Raw genomic sequence first — 16,023 nt, forward strand, 5'->3', positions numbered from 1 at the left:
ATCTGCTGCATATTTCTCTGTCTTCTTATTTTGTTTAACTTACTGTGTTTGGGGTCTCCTTTTTGTAGCCTGCAGATTCATAGTTCCCATTGTTTTTGGTGTCTGCCGCACATGGGTGAGGTTGGTTCAGGGCCTGTGTAGGCTTCCTGGTGGAGGGGACTGGTGCCTGTGTTCTGGTGGGTGGGACTGGATCCTGTCTTTTTGGTGGGCAGGGCCACATCCGGTGGTGTGTTTTGGGGTGTCTGTGAATTTAATATTATTTTAGGCAGCCTCTCTGCTAATGGGTGGGGTTGTGTTCCTGTCTTGCTAGTTGTTTGTCATGGGCCATCCAGCATTGGAGCTTACTGGCCGTTGGGTGGAGCTGGGTCTTAGTGTTGACATGGAGATCTCTGAGAGAGCTCTCACCAATTGATATTACATGGGGCGAGGAGGTCTCTGGGGTCAACTGTCCTGGACTCAGCTCTCCCACTTCAGAGGCTCAGGCCTGACACCCAGCTGGAGCACCAATACCCTGTCAGCCACACGGATCAGAAGAAAAGGAAGAAAAAAAAATAAATAGGGCTTCCCTGGTGGCACAGTGGTTGAGAGTCCACCTGCTGATGCAGGGGACATGGATTGGTGCCCCGGTCCAGGAGGATCCCACATGCCGCGTAGCGGCTGGGCCCGTGAGCCATGGCCACTGAGCCTGTGCGTCTGGAGCCTGTGCTCCGCAACAGGAGAGGCCACAGCAGTGAGAGGCCCACGTACGGCAAAAAAAAACAAAAAACAAAAAACATAAAACAAGTAAAAAATAATAAAATTTAAAAGTAGTAAAATAAAATAAAAATTTTTAATTAAAACAATAAAAGAAGAGAACCAAACCAATAAATAAATCCACCAATGATAACAAGCACTAAAAACTAAACTAAGATAAACATAAAAATCAGGGATAAATCAGTCACAGACAGCAAATCCCAAGTCTACAGTTGCTCCTAAAGTCCACCACCTCAATTTTGGGAATATTCATTGTCTATTCAGGTATTCCACAGATGCAAGATTCATCAAGTTGATTGTGGGGATTTAATCCCCTGCTCCTGAGGTTACACGGAGAAATTTCCCTTTCTCTTCTTTGTTCGCACAGCTCTTGGGGCTCAGCTTTGGTTTTGGCCCCGCCTCTGCATGTAGGTTGCCCTCAGGCATCTATTCCCTGCCCAGAGAGGAGGGGGTTAAAGCAGCGGCTGATTAGGACTATCTTGTTCTCTCAGGCTGGGGTGGCGGAGCGGTACGGCAGTGATAACTGGAATTCGGGGTGAACCTGCTGTGGCAGAGGTCAGCATGACATTGCAACAGCATAAGGCATGCCATGTGTTCCCCCCAGGGAAATTGTCCCTGGATCTTGGGACCCTGGCAGTGGCATGCTGTACAGGCTCCTGGGGTTGGGGGGTTGGGAGTGACCTGTGCTTGCACACAGGCTTCTGGTGGCTGCAGTAGCAACCTTAGCATTTCATGCCTGTCTCTGGGGTCCGTGCTGATAGCCACGGCTCGCACCCGTCTCTGGAGCTCATTTAGGCAGTGCTTTGAATCCCCTCTCCTCGAGCACCCCGAAACAATGGTCTCTTGCCTCTTAGGCAGGTCCAGACGTTTTCCCGGACTCCCTCCCGACTAGCTGCGGCGCACTAGCCCCTTCAGGCTGTGTTCACACAGCCAACCCCAGTCTTCTCCCTGGGATCCGACCTCCGAAGCCCAAGCCTCAGCTCCCAGCCCCCACCCATCCCGGTGGGTGAGCAGACAAGCCTCTCGGGCTGGTGAGTGCTGGTCGGTACCAGTCCTCTGTGCGGGAATCTCTCCGCTTTGCCCTCCGCACCCCTGTTGCTGCGCTCTCCTCCGTGGCTCCGAAGCTTCCCCCCTCCGCCACCCACAGTCTCCACCAGTGAAGGGGCTTCCTAGTGTTTGGAAACGTTTCCTCCTTCACAGCTCCCTCCCAGAGGTGCTGGTGCTGTCCCTATTCTTTTGTCTCTGTTTATTCTTATTTTGCCCTACCAAGGTACGTGGGGAGTTTCTTGCATTTTGGGAGTTCTAAGGTATTCTGCCAGCGTTCAGTAGGTGTTCTGTAGGAGTTTTTCCACATGTAGATGTATTTTTAGTGTATTTGTGGGGAGGAAGGTGATCTCTATGTCTTACTCCTCCGCCATCTTGAATGTCCCCCTCCACTTTTCTATTACAGGTGTAAGTTTTTGTCCCCCTTCATGTTTTGAGGGATTATGTCTTAAATTTTTTTTTATTCCTAAAAGTAAGAGATATGAGTGAATGATTAAACAAAAATTTTCAAGCAATACAAATCTAATGTAATTACTAGGAATTAGAATAAACACAGAGATGCTTCATTTGCATGTCTAAATTTTTTACTTATTCACTGTAGGAAAGAAATCAATAAGAGGACTACATAGAAATTTAGTAACCAGGGGTTAACTAGAAATTTCTGAATTTCCTAAATTTCTTGAAGAGTCCTATTCCTTCCCATTCCTTATGCACTATACCCTCTCCCTTTGGCTCATTCAAATTTACAGATGCAAACTAAAGAGACATTAATCCCATAAAAGTTAACAAATGCCAAGTCAATAAATATTTCCTAAATAGTATGGTAGATTAAAAATAAAAATCTGCAACCCACACCCTAACATGCTTGAGAATCAGAAGTTTCTTTAAGGCATCCTTCCATGTCATGAACACTCTTTTACCCAGCATCTCTGACCAATGGTCACACAGCCTCCAGTGATGGGAAAAGCATCACCATCAAGGGAGGCCCGTTCCATCAGTGACAGCCTTGTTAGAAAATTCTTAGGTTAAACTGTAATTTATAGCTTTGCATTTTTCCTACTTTTGGTTTTGCTTTTAACCTATTATAATAACAAGTCTGTCTTCATGTTTACATAAATTTTTTAAAATAATGACTATTTAAAATGTCCCCGTTTTCTCTTTTGTTCCACTATAACATTCCCCATAGGACACAGTTTTTAGCTTTTCTTCGAGTTTCCATTTTATTCTCCTGCATAGCATTTTGTCAGTGTAACTCTAAAAACATGGTACCCAGAGCAGATGTACTATTTTGGTGTAAATCATCTTATACTATAGACTCTAGACTTCTATTACTACAACCAGACATAATGCTAGCTTTTATATAATTCAGTAATTATCCATTCAGCAAACATTTACCAAGTACCTAAGTACTACGTTTTAGGCTAGACTTTGGGGATTCAAAATCAAGTAGTCCCTGCACTCATATAGCTGTATTACACTATTAGCTCATGGGAAACTTATGGTCAGTTAGAACCCTAGTTCTTTTTCATTTGTGTTTCTACAAGCAGATCACCATCTCTGTCTACTGATATGTAAAGAAATTTTCCTCCACACTGATGAAACTCACTGACTTTAATCACAGCATTCCCTTTAAGAATGACAATTTTTAATTCCAGTTCCCCATACTGTATATTCTATTCATCACCCCGTTAAACCCTTAAATCAAAGATTAGAAAAAAAAACATCATTCTTTCATCTTATTAAATGGCTTTTATAAAAATGAGTAGCTTGGAGTCAAGGACAAACACCTATCATGAGCCTTCGACCTCTCTGTTCTGTGTAAATCACCATGCAACACACCTTGAGTACAGTGTTTTTAACCAGACCAGAATTTATCACTTCTGTCATTCACCCTGCATTTCATTGATTGATTTACAAATGAAAATTACATGAAGCATATCAAGTGCTTTACTCAAGTTATGTTGTGCACATATTTTCCTGATTTACCATACTAGCAACTCTATTACAGAAGGATATAAAATATGTTATGGCTTGTTTCCAATGAACTTATTTTGAAGCCTTGTGATGTCACAATTCTCCAAAATTCTCCAAAGTGCTTGCAGTTTTTTTGTTACTGCATTCTATACTTTTCCTAGAGATTGAGATTATGTTTTCAGGTCTTATTCTCAAGACTTAGGAAGCTACTGTTTTCTAAGTTTATGTGCTGACATATTTATTAAAGGATAAGCTTATACCAAAAATAATTTATAATAATACATATAGTTGAGAGTCACATGGAAAACATTAAAACTCAATAAACATTAATAAGGTTATATAAGAATGGTACACCATTGTAAAGCAATTATACTCTAATAAAGATGTTAAAAAAAAAAAGGATGGCATATTAAACTGAGACTGAAAAGGTACTTAAAATGGATAAGTTGAGCCAAAAAAAGAGTCTGACAGAAACCAATATATTAGAAATAGATAGTAAAGTTAAATTTGCTCAGTGTGTCACTAAATAGAGCCGCATTCTAAATCTTTATACTAGACTTAAACATCTCTTTTCATCCTCTGGAAGTTTAACAATTCGCTGTCTACACTTTTCTGTCACTTTTCATCTCCCACCCCTCCCCAGCACCCACCCCCCCATAAGAAAATTGTAATACTTAAAGAAGCAGGTTAGTAATGCCAAATGAAGTCATGGACTTACGGTGGGAATAGAAATATCTGAGAAGAGGATGTTTCTTCAAGTGAAAACTTAGTAGTAGCCCAATAACTGAAACACATACAACTGAAAGTTCCTCTGGTTAAAGGAACAGAGCCCCTCTTCTAGAACCTTGCCTCTCACACTTTTATATGCATATGAATCTCACCTGAGGATCTTGTTAACTGCAGTTCCCAAATCAGTAGGTCTGTGGTGGGGTCCAAGATTCTGCTTTCTAACAAAGTCCAAGGTGATGACCATGTTCTGATCCATGGACCAGACCTTGCAAAGCAGGACCCTGGGCCATCTTCACAGTATTCCAAAGATTACCCCAAAGAATTATACTTCATGTGGCTCTAGAATTTCCACCTGTTTTCTCATAGCTCCACATCATCTCCCTCTATGGTAGGCAAAATTATGCCCCCACCAATGATGTGTCCTAATACTTGGAACCTGTGAATATGTTAGGTTTACATGGCAAAGGGAAATTAAGTTTGCAGATGGAATTAATGTTGTTAATCAACTGACCTTTAAAATAGGGAGGATATCCAGGTAGATCCAATGTAAAGTAGGGAGGTTATCCAGGTAGATCCACTGTAATTAATGTTGTTAATCAGCTGACCTTAAAATAGGGAGGTTAACCAGGTAGATCCAATGTAATTCAATGTAATCACAATGTAGTCCTTAAAGATGGAGAGTAAATCAGAGGAAGAGAGAGATGTGAGTCTTGAAGAATTGTCATAGAGATACAGTATTGCTGGCTTTGAAGATGGAGAAAGGGGGCCAGGAGCCAAGGAATGCGAACAGTCTCTAGAAGTTTAAAAAAAGGCAAGGAAACAGATTTTTCCCTAGAGCTTCCAAAAAGGAACATAACCCAACTAATACCTTGATTTTAGTCCAGTGACTGGTGTCAGACTTCTACCCTACAGAACTGTAAGATAATAAATGTGTGCTGTGTTAAGCCCCTAAATTTGTGGTTATTTGTTATAGCAGCAATAGAAAACTAATATACCTGCCTCATGACGTTTGTCACTGGATAACTAAAGAGCCAACTCTAATGGTCTAAAAATATCATAGCTCTCTCTTTTTTTAAAAAAAAGTAGAAAATATTGGGACTTCCCTGGTGGTAAGGTGGATAAGACTCTGCTCTCCCAGTGCAGGGGACCCAGGTTCAATCCCTGGTCAGGGAACTAGATCCCACATGCATGCCACAACTAAGAAACCCATGTACCACAACTAAGGAGCCCGCCTGCTGCAACTAAGACCCGGTGCAACCAAATAAATAAATAGATAAATAAATAAATAAAAGAGGATTACTGTATATACAATGAGCAAGTGGATTAAAAGGAAAAGAAAAGGAAATATTTGAGTGACACTTTTTCCCTGAATTGCTACTTCATTTTAAGCTATGAGTTGTGTAGATGCTGCAGGGGTCTCTCTATAGACATCAGTGATTCCTGCATGTAACAATACAGTATACTTTATTGCACTAAGCATCTAAATTTTTTTTAAACTCAATTGTTTCGCTGGTTTTAGAACCAGATTTATTACTCAAACAAATTGCCTGGAGTCTGACTTTAAATATGACATTTCATTGTTTTTTAGTGTTCAAAGATGTGTCACCATTACTGTTTTTAAAAAAATACATGAAAACCCATAAAATGATTTTTGTCAGTATTTTTCTTCCTCATGGTATTTAAAAAGAATTTGCCACATTTACCACCAAATAAGTTTAAACATCAGCATAGTAAATTTTCCATGATTCTAAATTAGTTAGAATTTTGGTTGAAAGGAACCAGTACAAGTATAGAAATTGAAAGTATCAGGAGTTAGACAGGCCTCTTATATGAACAATCTTTAATTTCCCAGAGATGAGGGGTAGGGGTGTTAGATGGTGGTTAGCATTTTTTAGCAATAAAGTATTTTTAATTAAGGTATGTACTTTTTTTTGACATAATACTATTACGCACTTAATAGACTACAGTATAGTGTAAATAACTTTTATATGCACTGGGAAACCAAAAAATTCACGTGACTTGGTTTACTGCGATACTCACTTTATTGCAGTGGTCTAGAACTGAACCCACAATATCTCTGAGGTATGCCTGTACATGCATAAGGAGGCCTTGAGGTCACAAATTCTCTATAAATACATTTACTCCAATCTGACTGAATTTGAGGACATTATGTCACTGTTTCCCACCAGTTCTCTTGATCCCCAATTTAAATATCCTGCTCCTCCTGTTAAATTACATTTAAAATTTAGCTACTGGCTAATATCTTACAATAAGTAATATTTTGACAAATGCCTGTATGTTACTGCCTCAAGCGCAAATTATTAGCTAAACAAACAATTGAATCAAATACAAAAGTCGAGAAACACATTAACTAAGTATTTGCTGAGTAATCTTGCCTGTGGTTGAACAAATACATATGCCAGCTGACATCTGTTTGATTCTGTCCTCCTAGATATAAATTGGTAGTTTTGACCTTATATTTTTCTGCTGCTATTAACTGTGATCAAAGCATCCTATGACAAATTGTACAGGAATCACTGTACAATTTAAAAGAAAGTCTGCTGAAAACTAGTTAGATCAAATCATGGGAGGAAAAGATTTATTTATTTTAAGCGTAAAATTAGTAATGTTGAAAGGTTTCGTGTTTCTGAGTTTGTTACATCTGTAGTGAAAACAGTATGTTTAACACCATACCCTGAATTTTGTTACTTTCTATTATTTAATGTTGCTTTTTTTTTTCTATAGGACAATACAACTAATGTTTTATCAGAAATTTACCATTAGTCTTTTTCAATCTGTAACTTCACTTTTTTCTTGTTAAATAACAAAATTTTAACTAGTTAAGTGTCATTTCCAACTTAATAATGAAAGCAACAAGAAAAACATAACTGATTCACTTAAAGATTTGGAGAGCAAAATTCTCTATTCCATGAAGGGAAGGGTGGGTAAGTGGCTATGTGTAGCTCAAACTGTGAAATACCTTCTCTAGTCAAATAAATGCTTATTTCTACACAGCTGCAGAAAACTGAAGCATATGAAGAAAGAATCAGAAATACTCTCAACAAAAGTTTCTTTAATTTTTGATACAGGCCAAGCTCTTCATCTTTGAGAAATTGCTTGTATAGAGAAGTGTCCTAAATTCTTCCAACAGTGCAATTCTAGCTGCTCCAAGTAATACATCTCATCCTTGTACATGAGAAAGTGTTTAGTAAAACCAGATGGCCAACTGTTTTCCTGTACTGAAGCACTTGAAACTGGCAAGAATATATTTGAGGTCAAAAACCTTACAGATCCTAATGACATGAACAGACACTTGAAAACTCTGGTTCATCAATAATTAGATGATTTCAGTTATTCTCCACCCAACTCTTATTAATTCACAGTTTGTTACCTGAAAAATATTATTCTAACACACACAGAGCTCAAATCTCCTCCATCCCCATGTTTGTGAAAGTCTATACAAGTCCTATACCTTCATTTGAAGCACTAAGGAAATAATGGGGAATTAAAACTAGATTTAAACTCAGCATTTAATCAACTCACTTTTATTACTGGATATACTGAGGGTCACCCCTGAATATTCAACTCAGACAGATCCACTCATGCACCAGAACCCAGCTTGACCATAAAATCTATACGCAAAGACAAATGGATACTTTAGGCCAGTACTTCCCAAAGGAATTGCCTAGCGATCTTATTAATATAAAGATTCTGACTCAGCACATCTAGAACAGGCCCTGACAATATGCATTTCTAATAAGCTCCTAGGTGATACCAATGCTTCTGGACTGTGGAACATTTTGAATAACAAGTTTCCAGGGCTAGACAATATTCAGAATTCTACTACAGCCATTTCTCCCAACTTTTCCCATGATTTGTTCCCAACCTACTTATTCTCTTCTCCATGACCCACTGTCATGATGCCTCACATCAATTCCCCTTCTATTAACTATTGGTGTAGCCACACAGTTTGTCTCTTTGTCCATCTGTCCAGCCTCCATGTTTCTCATCTCAATGGAGAGTATCTCTTGTAGTCTCTGACCTCTAGAATCCCTTCCTTCATTTTAACATCACCTCCAGAGCTTCTTGTCTAGATAACAAGAGTGAAGAGAAAAAATAAAAGAAGACCCTAAAGTATCAAAAGGAAGTATAAGATAGGAAAGGTGCCTTTGGGGAATCTGAAATCCATTTGAGAGTTATCAGATAATTAAACCTAAAAATCTGTTATCAGTGCAAGCTTACATGTATAAGACAAGTGATCAACCAGTGCTTAGGAGTTCAGAGAGAAGAGAAAGTAATCTCAGCAGACTAAAAGTATGGGAGCTTTATCAGAAATAGGAGGGATAAACTCTACTTTAAAATTTGTATAGGGATTAGATTGGTGAAGTAGTATGGGGATAGCATTCCAAGGAGAGAGAATAATGTAAGCAAAGGTGCAAGGGTCAAAAAGTTTAAACAAAGGGTGTGAGGAGATCAGTGAATACACCCATCAGAGAGGCACAAAGGGTTAATATGAAGTTCCTGAATGCCAAGCTAAAAAAATTAGTTCTATTCATTGGTGATGGAAGGCACTGAGGTTATAGATGGGAGTGACATGACTAGGATGATCCTACTTCCCACTTTGCCTGGGACAGTTCTAGTTTATACCACTAGGAGTAATTATAATAATTATTAATATCCTCCCTTTCATTGTTCAAAGTGATCCAGTTTGAACAATAAATTCTATAGTTGCTCTAAACATAATGAAATTAGTATTTCACTCAAATGGATTAGAACAGTGGTATGTAGCCTGTAGCCCCAAGATGTGTGGTCCACAAATGGAGGACTGCACAGGGTGCTAAAAGAGCATATTTTCTTTGTGTGGTTATGCTGATTATTACAGGTGGATCAAACTTTTATGGTAGTTACACATTACATATCTTGGATTTATAAAATATAGGTAAATTAACTAAGTACCATGCCAACTTATAAATGCAGTTTATTTTATGGTTAGAACTTTTCAAAATATAAAATTCAGAATGAGAAAATTAATAAAGGGATGTGCAGAAGTAACCTCTGAATTAGAATACATTGAGAATAAATTAAGAAGGCAATGGCAGTTTGGGGAATGGACATGAAAAAAAATAAGTTAGATGTTAGATACATTTTAGATGGAGAACCAAAAGGTCTTAGAATTACCTGGCTACAAAAGGCCAGAGAGGGGAAAAGGTAAAGGATGATTTTTGAGTTTTAGACTTGGATACCTGGAAGAAATAAGAAACATAAAAGGAGTTATAGAGTAAGAGAGAGGGGAGTTTGGAAGATGGGTTGATGGCATGATCTTCAAATGGACATATCCAATAGGTATTTTAATTTCTATTTTTGCCTAGGAACTGAATCCTTCCCTTTCATTTTTCATTTCTATAAGTCACATCTATATTGTCTGTTATCTCTTACATACCTTTAGATCCACAGAAAACTCAATGAAATGAATCCTTCCATGTTTGTAGAAATATCAAATTCCTGGTTTACAGTTCCAGTTTCAAAGACATGGAGGTTCAAAATATTTATGTGATTAACTTGACATTGCTTTTTAAAAATTAAATAATCAACACCAGGAAAATTATGAATTTAAGGGGTTGTTTACAGTATGTCACCTTAGATATCAAGACATGTCTAAATTCAATATAAGAAAGCAATTTTCGTTAAAAATCGTAAATGAAAGGGAAAAATGGCTTGATTTACATATGTAAGGGTTAGTCTGTCTTCTTTTTTACCTAGATTCAGTTTACATCAGCAATATATTCCTGCTTTACTCTCTCTTCTTTCAGTTCTTAAGTCAGACTTAACTGGGGTTTGTCATTGACTGAACAGGAAGTATATGAGGGATTGGAGGAGGCAAAATGTTGGAATAGTGCCTTAAATCTATCTTTCTATTCATTTGCCCTACACTTATGGCTCTTGCCAGTTCCCTAAGTCCAGACTGATCAGATTTTGAATCCTCCAGCCTGCTTTGCCCTGGGCCATGTGTTTCCTCCTGAGTCAGACCAGAGACCTGACATCCATATTCAAGTACACCCACGCTCTTGTTTTTCATCCTAGGTTCTAATGGCATTTCAAACTAAGTGTTTTGTATTCAGGGATGCTTCTGGGCTTCTTACCACTCAAATCATGATGTTAAATTAGGAAAAAATATTGTGGAACACACACAAATTTTATAGGTGAAGAAATGAAGCCCAGATAGTTTAATTAGTCAGAATCATATAGCAAATTTGTGGCAGCATTAAGAGTAGGAGCTAAATGTTATGTCTTCTAGTTCAAGACTTTGTTTACCACAAAAGCTTTATTCCTTAGCTGTTGTCTCAGTGCTGAGACCAAGTTTAACAATAATTGTATTTTGATCTTTACCATATATATCATCCTATCATTTGTATCCTCTTACTAAGCTTCATTTACAAGATACAGGTAATTCATTTTCACCTGTAAAACTGAGGTACTCCTAGGGTGAAATATAATAGCTACTGAAGCAAATCACTAAAAACAAATTAAATTCAAATGACAGACTATAACGTTACCAGTTTGAAAGGACATGGGGAATCTAAATGATGCTGAGTAACTATCAAAATGAAAGAGTAGATACAGCTCAAATAATTGTCACCTTAGTAATGTTCTTAGAGAATTGCTACCATCAAGGAGAAGTTTCATGAGGTTTTAAGAAGTCAGAACTTTAAGATTTCCCTAGAGCACAGAACTAATTCAATTGTAAGGTACTGATTCAGAACTGTTTCAAAAGAATAATTCCCCATTCTAAATCGCCAACACTGATGCTCTAACAAGCAGAAACTCATTTTGTGTACAGACTTCAATTCCATTTAAAGATAAATTAAACAAGCAACAACAAGACAAATGTTATAACCCAGCCCTGATCGTTGCTACCAAAAAAGAAAAAGAAAAGGAAAAAAATCATAGTAGAATTCCAGAGTCTCAAATATACATCTTGTTCCAGCAATAACCCACATGAATTTTATCCTTCCCCACTGAAAACCAAAACACTAATTTAAGTGCTTCAAAGCTAGCATGGTTTTTGTGCAAAAGACTTATTGGATGCTTGACAAGGAAATAAATCAAGAGATGGTGAAAAAATGTTTTGCACAAAAGAGTAAGGATTCAGAATCCAGGTCAATGTATTCTTTCCCTCACCCTTTTCTACTTTCTATAGCAGGTCCCAGAGGAGAAGACTAGGCATAAATAATGAGATGGGAAGAATAAAAATTTGAACATCTAACCTCTCAAACCCTCAACAGAAATATATCAATAGAGAAGAAAGATAAAAGCTGATGTTTGCTTGGTTTCTCACTTACTCTCAGGAGTGGGTGCTCGTTTTTGCTAAAAACTCTTTTTTGTGTGCATCTTTAAATAAAAAAAATAGAAATACATGAAAATAATAAGGCTTCTTATAAAATGCCTTTATAAAATTAACAAAATCAACTTCAATCAGAAGATTATTAGTTGTTTATTTTTTTTTGTTTTGAGGAATATAGATACTATACAGACTTCTGAACTAATGAAAGGTAAGAAGATATTTCACATTTATGTCCAACATCAGAAATTACTATGTCTCTGTTGGATGTTTTCTCCATCAGTAAGTTAGAGTGGCATGGATGATCTTTTTTCTTACAGTTTTAATCATGCAAATATTCATGGCAATGGCAAAAAGCCTGGGCATAGGTCAATCCCCCTTGCTACACTTCTGAAAATCTCAGGACGAAAAGTAACCCAACTCACTGAACATCTACTGTGTTCCTGTTTTGATGCTAAGGGCATTAAATACAACATTTACAGCAACCTTAGGAAGTAGATATTATTGTCCTTCTGTTAAAGACTATCATGACTCAAAGTGAGCCAATGAGGGGGATGAGAATTCTAATCAAAATTTTTCTGACTCCAAAACCTATTCTTGGGACTTCCCTGGTGGTCCAGTGGTTAAGATTCTGCGCTTCCATTGCAAGGGGCACGGGTTCCGTCCCTGGTCGGGGAACTAAGATCCCACATGCCCCATGGTGCACGACCAAAAATAAATAAATAAATATTTTTAAAAATTAAAAAGAATTTTTCTCTCCACAGCTCTGTGCTGCCGCTAGTATCAATAACTGCAGGTGATCCACCAAATATGTGAATTAGACAATGAGTTATTGCATTTACTGTGAAGACCACATAAGGTCATTTAATTGCATTTGCTGACAACTACAGAAAAACTACTTATGTAATTACTTTAACAGATAGGCTATTCGGAGAAAATACCATGATTATTTTTTTCTTAAAATATCACCAATGCACATACAACTAATAAATTCTTCTAAGTAATTTAGAAAAATCCCCACACAATTCAGTGCATCATATTTGTGAATATGCATTTAATTGCTCTCTTATTTTCCTCTACATTTCCCTACTAGAAAGAATAGTTAGTGATAAGATGATTTCACAGATGAAATTCCAAAGAACTCATACAAGATGCAACTTCAAGTTGATTTCTGTTCATAGATGTGTTTGCTCCAACCTTCAATTTTGAACAAGCATATGGGGAACAGCCAACCAGAAACTTGAATACAGCCTGTGACTAAGGAGCAATGTGTGTCTCTGTGTGACACTAACCAGCACATAGAGAGAGCTAGTCATGTTGACCTCACTGAAATCAATCTGTCATCAAGTAAACTATCTGGGTAGAATGATCTATGAACTCTTGATGGCCCCTCCAAAAACCTAAGAGTTAGCTATATGCATTAGTTCCAAATATAGTCATATATTCAGTTACCAAAAACCTCAGTCATGCATGAAAATGTTAGAAAAAGCCTTCAAATCTACTTTAATCCAGAAACACTTTCTGATTTATAGGAAGAGAATGAAAGTGTTGGTTACTCCTTTATACCGAGAAGGCAATAATCCACATACCATTCAATGATCAGAAGCCTCTTAAAATGAGATATCCTCTCCTTCAAGACTCTAAACTTTGCTTTCCTTTAGAAAGGAGTGTTTGGTATTAAGTTCATCTTGCTCAAAGACACGTTACTGCTGAGTGAAATAACAAAACTGGATTATCTAAGCAACGCAGCCCGCTAGGCAGCACATTTCTGAGTGGTTATCACAGACGGTACCTTAAGTGGCTGTTGTAAGGCCTGAGGCCAAAAGCAAAATGATTCACAAGAACTACATGAAACAGCAAGAAATTATTCTGTTTGGCTTTCATACTGCTATTGTAAAATGGAATTAATATAGACTAAAAAAGAAAAATATCTATTAGGTGTTTTCTCCTCATGTTCACAACCTTTGGTTGGAAATGTACCACAGGATAGAAACTGTGGATATAACTCTCCAGCTTAAACAGAAATTCTGTGGCTTGTAGGTAGTTTCTGGCCACATACTAAGTAAATTAGCCATTGATACATTGTTAAAGTCACTCATGTGACAAGGGAGTCAAAAAAACCATGTGTGCAGTGGGGTAAAGAAGGGAAAGGTGTTTTTCATACCTTCAGAAGGAAAATGTTAGCCTCAAAGAACTTTTAGAGAAGATTAATCACCAATTTTCAACAGGTAGTTTTGAGTTACTTGCTTGGGTAGCTCAAGAGAGCTACTCATGACAACTGTACCTGTTGCCAAGGAACCTCAGACTTCCACTTGTTCTACCTGGAATTTAGTAAATTTCAACAAAAAAAATTGAAAAAGCTTAGTTATAGACCAAAGAAAATATGCTAATAATAATAATAGGTACAATTTCATAAGTATATGTTATGTTTCAAGAACTTAGCATTCATTACCTCATTAAGTCACAATACCTTTATTTTAGGAAAACTCCGCATTAGAGATGAGGAAACTAGAGTTCAGACATCAGATAGTGTCTTCAATCACTTGAATATTATCTCCATCAGGGCCAACATGGTATAATTTACTAATGTGAGTTTAGCTCCAAAAATAGTGCTGGGCACACAACAGATGTTCGATCAATAATTGTTGATGGATAGTCTGAACACTTCCAAAGTTGAGGACACTTTCTCCTGTGCCATGCTACTTCTCCAGACACGTAGGAAGACAAGGAAAGAAAGAAAGCGAGAAGGAAGGAAGGAAGGAAGGAAGGAAGGAAGGAAGGAAGGAAGGAAGGAAGGAAGGAAGGGAGGAAGGAAGGGAGGGAGGAAGGGAAGAAAGAAGGAAGAAAGTGGGAGGGAGGGAGGGAGGGAGGGAGGAAAAGAAAGAAAGGAAGGAAGGAGGGAGGGAAGGAAGAGAAAAAAGTATCATTTTCTTAGTGGGAAAAAAACTATATTTTCAACTGTTTAAAATGAATGGGCAATTTTTTTTAATTGAAATGACTTACAGCATTATGTTAGTTTCAGATATACTACATAGTGATTTGACATTTGTATACATTATGAAATGATAACCACAATAAGTCTAGTAACCATCTGTCCCCATACAAAGTTATTACAATATTACTGACTGTATTCTTTATGCTGTATGTTACATCTCCACGGTTACTTTTTTTTTTTTTTTTGTGGTACGCGGGCCTCTCACTGTTGTGGCCTCTCTCGTTGTGGAGCACAGGCTCCGGACGCGCAGGCTCAGCGGCCATAGCTCACGGGCCTAGCCGCTCCGCGGCATGTGGGATCTTCCCGGACCGGGGCACGAACCCGTGTCCCCTGCATCGGCAGGCGGACTCTCAACCACTGTGCCACCAGGGAAGCCCCACGGTTTCTTTTTTTAACTGGAGGTTTGCACCTCTTAATCCCCTTCACCTATTTCTCCCCACCACATCCCTCCCCCTCTTGCAACCACCGGTTTTTTCTCTGCATCTATGAGTCTGATTTTGTTTTGTTTTGTTTATTTGTCTTGTTTATTAGATTCCATATATAAGAGAAATCATATGATATTTATCTCTCTCTGTCTGACTTACTTCACTTAGCATAATACTCTCTAGATCCATTCATGGTATCCCAAATGGCACGATTTCAATTATTTATGGCTGAGTAATATTGCATAGTAGGCATATATATATATATATATATATATATGTATATATATATATATTCCCCATCTTCTTTATCGATTCATCTATTGATGGACCCAAGTTGCTTCCATATCTTGGCTATTATAAATAATGCTGTAATGAACATTTTTGCGCATATGTCTTTTCCAATTAATGTGTTTTTTCCTTCAGATAAACACCCAGAAGTGAAAATGCCAGATGATATGGGAGTTCTATTTTTAATTTTTTGAGGAAACTTCATAATGTTTTTCATAATGGCTGCACCAATTTACAATCCTACCAGCAGTGCACGAGGGTTCCCTTTTCTCCACATCCTTGTAATGGGCAATTATTTTTATATCCCATCGCTGTCTGACTAATGAAAAACTTCATGCTTATAAATTCAACAAGTTAGATAAAATGGATACCGTCCTTAAAAAATATAAACTACCAAAGTTCACTCAAGAAGAAACTGATAACCTGAATATCTCATTATCTATTTAAAGAAACCAAAAATAACTTTCCCACAAAGA

The sequence above is a fragment of the Delphinapterus leucas genome, chromosome 12, assembly GCF_059928025.1.
Source record: "Delphinapterus leucas isolate spDelLeu-1000000601 "Yukka" chromosome 12, BTC_Dleu_Yukka2, whole genome shotgun sequence".
Taxonomy (NCBI): domain Eukaryota; kingdom Metazoa; phylum Chordata; class Mammalia; order Artiodactyla; family Monodontidae; genus Delphinapterus; species Delphinapterus leucas.